Source organism: Oryzias melastigma, unplaced genomic scaffold (assembly GCF_002922805.2).
Source record: "Oryzias melastigma strain HK-1 unplaced genomic scaffold, ASM292280v2 sc00406, whole genome shotgun sequence".
In the NCBI taxonomy this organism is placed as follows: domain Eukaryota; kingdom Metazoa; phylum Chordata; class Actinopteri; order Beloniformes; family Adrianichthyidae; genus Oryzias; species Oryzias melastigma.
The window spans coordinates 13,736-18,107 of record NW_023417003.1 but is presented as its reverse complement, the minus strand read 5'-3'; the positions used below and the strand labels follow the sequence as shown (position 1 = coordinate 18,107).

The 4,372-nt window shown below is 48.6% G+C and overlaps 1 long non-coding RNA gene across 1 annotated transcript in view; it reads left to right on the top strand.

The window, feature by feature from the left end:
* The first annotated feature begins 1,604 nt into the window (after positions 1-1,604).
* LOC112141306 overlaps positions 1,605-4,372 on the top strand; it is a 3,472-nt gene continuing 704 nt past the window's right edge. The window contains exon 1 of the long non-coding RNA XR_002918355.2: positions 1,605-4,272. This is a non-coding gene — a long non-coding RNA (uncharacterized LOC112141306). The remainder of the gene's footprint in view (positions 4,273-4,372) is intronic.

The window sequence follows — 4,372 nt, the reverse complement described above, 5'->3', positions numbered from 1 at the left end:
GTTGATCGTCTGACATGCGTTCAAAGCCGTAGTCGCTAGCCGGAGAAAAGGGGCCGACGTAGGTTAAACGTTCCTCCGAGCTAAAACCGTGAGGGAAATAACCCTTGCTGCGGTTTTCGAAACCCACGGCGCCGGGCATGTCGCTCAGTTTCATCGTTAGAAAAGACAAAGAATCGATAAAGCTCAAGTCATAATCTTCGTCTTTCAGACTCAAAATTTTTCCTCCCGTCATAATAATTTTAGGTGTTAACCCTAAAGCCGTCATGGCGTTGAGGATCAGATAACCGTCAAAACCTTTCGAGTTGTGAGCGATCAAAACAGCCCCTCAAAACTTTGGTCTTCTGAAATGCAAAACAAATTCTCTGACGCAGTTCAACCCGAAAGATGACCACCATTCGCCGTTTAGAGTTTTGCTGCAGACCAGAAAGGGGACGTGCTCGTCGTTTTTGTCGGGAAACGTTTCAAAGTCGTAAAAGATGAGCTTTTCGTTATGATCTCGTGCGGGGGGTAGAGGCTGAATGTAACACAGGTGATTTTTAAAATCTCCCTCTATTTTTTCTTTGCAGATTTTACATTTTAACGTCTCGCATTTGTGTTTCTCGGCAGCCCCGCGGATGGGTATGTAATACGTTCTTTTGCATTTTTTACAACGTTTGTACGAGTCGCACGCGCTGGGGGAATTCTCTTTGTGTTTCTCAAAACAGTGCCGGGAGCGACAGATTTTGTTACAATCTGGACACTCTTTTCTCACACCTCGCACGGTCAAACAGCGGGGATCGTTACAGACTGAACAGTGTCCGACGCAATCATGACGGTGAGGGTTTGTGTAAGGTTTGTAGCAGAAATTACACACAAATTCACAACCCAATAATCCTTTCAGATTTTTTACCCCGTAGTAATGATTTTGAAACAAAAATAGAAAAAGCGTAGCGGACCTGTCTGAAAATCCAGTCTCGAAATGCAAGAGAGGTTTCAGATCTGGGTTTTTGTAGAAAATGACAATTTTACGTTTCAAAGCGTTCTCAAATTTGGTCACGTCGCTAAAAGATACGGGCGTCTGTTCGTCCAGACCGGCTAAACGTTGCAGCTTTCTGCCTTTCTCTACAGCTTGAGCGTCCGTACAACCGGGATGGAGCAGGTGTGCCAAGTTGATGGCAAAGCACAGCTGGTCGTTCCTAAAACCGACGTCGTAAAGATGTCTCTTTTTCTTGGCCAGTATTTCACAATCTAAAGTTTTTTCGAGCCTGCGTTTGACACCCCCTCTAGGGTTGTGCACAACTTGAACGACCAACTGAAGTTCGGCGTCTGAAGCTATGCCGGCGTTAGATTGAATGACCCGTTCTAACAGCTCTTCAAAAGCCGGAAGCATGGCGTCTGCGCTTACAGATTCATCCATTCTCAAGGTGATGTGAGAACGCACTTGATCGCCGTTCTAACTGAACGAGATCCCCGCGTTCTGCATCCGCGCTGACCGTCTCGGCTAACTCTGCCAAAACATGTACCGCATCTGTGTAAAACTGTGCTAAATCAGGAGCGCTACTGAGATCAGGCACGTTAAAAACTCGCCTAATTTCGACGTTGTTGAAGCGTTCGCGAACCACCCGCCTCGTCTGACCGCTGTGGAGGTTGAAGGGGAAACGCGCTCATCACCGTCTGACGCTTCCTCCACCCCGTAGCCTTCCTGAAACCCGAAGGACGGGTCAGGAGACGGCTGTTCTGTTTCGAACGGATGATCCAAAGTGTTTTGAAAATCATTTTCATCTTCCGCACACGCATTTTCGAAAGGGTCTGATTCTCCGCCCAAGTTCTGCAGGAACTCCAGCAAAGAGGGGGTGGGCGAGTCGGCGTAAAAATCTGGAGGCTCTGAGTCATCGTCTTTTTGCCATTGGATTAAAGCGTTTTCTATGGGCGTGAGTGCAAATTCGGGTTGGCGCGTCGCAAATTCATCATTTTCTGTGGAAAATGAATGAACGGGCACATCCGTCAATTCGTGGTCTGGGTCAAACGTCACACCTTCTAAATCATTTCTGGGGGTTACCGAATGTGATCCGTAAAGTTCAGAACTCATTAGCCGTAATTCATTCAGAGCCCTCAATGGTTCATTTGAGTCCAAAGAGTCATTGGTTTTCTCAGAATCATCCATTTTAAGTCACACCCTGAATAATTTCATGAAAAGAGGTCAACATACTTTTTTTTTCTTTTTTGCAATCAGAGTTTATGCGGGAAAAAACACACCAAACAATCTCATAAAGTGATTCATATTTTTTGGGCCTGATCCACCAGCGTCTTCAAGGTACGAGCCATCAATCTGTGCCAATAGAACCTTTGCCTGGCCGGGATGTCACTCGCCGGATCCACAGGAACTCCTCCCGCGTCGTTGTCTGAGAAAAAAACAAACAAACGAGCAAAATGAGTATATTTGCTTTTAGACTCTATAAAAATAATAAATAAATAAAAAAATAGTCATACTACAAACCTTCAGGGGTGGTGGTGGTGGTGGTAGAGCGCTGTCGATGTATTTTTTTTAATGCGGCATCTGTAAAAGAAAATGCATTTTTTAACAACACATAGTGTGTGTGATGGGGTTCGCTAGAAAAACATACTCTTCCTATTCGCTAGGTGGGGATCTAGAGTCATTTAACCGTCAAAGAAAATACATACTACTCCAATTCAATAGATGGCGATCTCGAGTCATTTTTAACCGCCGAAGAAGAGGATGTGACGTCATGATTTACCGCGTGCTTCAAAATGGCTGCACCGTGGTTCACAAGACGGGAGGAAAAAGAAAGAAAAAGGATTAAAACTTACCGACGGTTCCCCTTTTCCTCTTCTTCGGAGCAGCCTCCGTTGTTGGAACCCGATCCTGAAGCTCCGAGTCGGCGTGTTTCTCCGGATCAGTCGGGCCCTCGCTTCGGCTTTCGTCGGCCTGGACCCCGGAGGTCGGCCCCTGATTTCCCCCAGCCGGACGCTCGTTGACGGGTTGCAGGGTGGTCTGAGACTCGGAGGTCAGGGGCTGAGGCTGGGGGTTAGGCTGAGGCGGCTTCTGCGCGGGTTGTTTGGTCGGGAAGCTCGGGGTAGGTCGCTGCTGCTGCTGGAGCATCTGAGTTTGACCGACGGCTTCCCGCGGTCCCCCGATAATGGCAGCTGCAGCGGGCGGGTGAGGTCTGAAGTCCCCCGCTGGAGCCTTGGAGCGGTTCGGGAAACCCGGAGGACGCACGGACTGATCCTGGTGGAACGTCTTTCTGAGGGAGAGCTTCCCTGCTTCTGAACAGCGCCGGGTCGTCGCTGGCCGGATCCTCAGAAACTCCTCCCGCGTCGTTGTCTGAGAAAAAACAAACAAACAAGCAAAATGAGTATATTTGCTTTTAGACTCTATAAAAATAAGAAATAAATAAAAAATAGTCATACTACAAACCTTCAGGGTGGTGGTGGTGTAGAGCTGTCGACGTATTTTTTTTTTAATGCGGCTTCTGTGAAAGAAAATGCATTTTTTAACAACACATAGTGTGTGTGTGTGATAGGGTTCGCTAGGAAACATACTCTTCCTATTCGCTAGGTGGGGATCTAGAGTCATTTAACCGTCAAAGAAAATACATACTACTCCAATTCGATAGATGGCGATCTCGAGTCTTTTTTAACCGCCGAAGAAGAGGATGTGACGTCATGATTTACCGCGTGATTCAAAATGGCTGCACTGTGGTTCACAAGACGGGAGGAAAAAGAAAGAAAAAGGATCAAAACTTACCGACGGTTCCCCTTTTCCTCTTCTTCGGAGCAGCCTTCGTTGTTGGAACCCGATCCTGAAGCTCCGAGTCGGCGTGTTTCTCTGGACCCGTCGGGCGCTCGCTTCGGCTTTCGCCGGCCTGGACCCCGGAGATTGGCTGTGGATTACCCGGAGCCGTACGCTCGTTGACGGGTTGCAGGGTGGTCTAAGGCTGGGGGTTAGGCTGAGTCTGAGACGCCTTCTGTTTGTTTGGTTGGAAAGCTCGGGGTGGGTCGCTGCTGCTGCTGGAGCATCTGAGTTTGACCGACGGCTTCCCGCGGTGATGGCGGCTGCTGCAGCCGAGTTAGGTCTGAAGTCCCCCGCTGGAGCCTTGGAGTGGTTCGGGAAACCCGGAGGACGCACGGACTGATCCTGGTGGAGCGTCTTTCTGAGGGAGAGCTTGCTTCGGAGCAGCGCCGGGCGGGGCAGCGACGCTCAGAGGTCCGGTGAAGACGGCCTGGTTTTTCTGGACCACGCAGTTCTGAGTTTCAACTTCCCCCAGGAATTCTGTAAGTCAAATGATTATTTTATTAAACACAGACGCTCGCGCATTAAGAAAATATGTGACTCACCTCTGGCCTTTCCGTTGGTAAAAAGCGACATGACGCT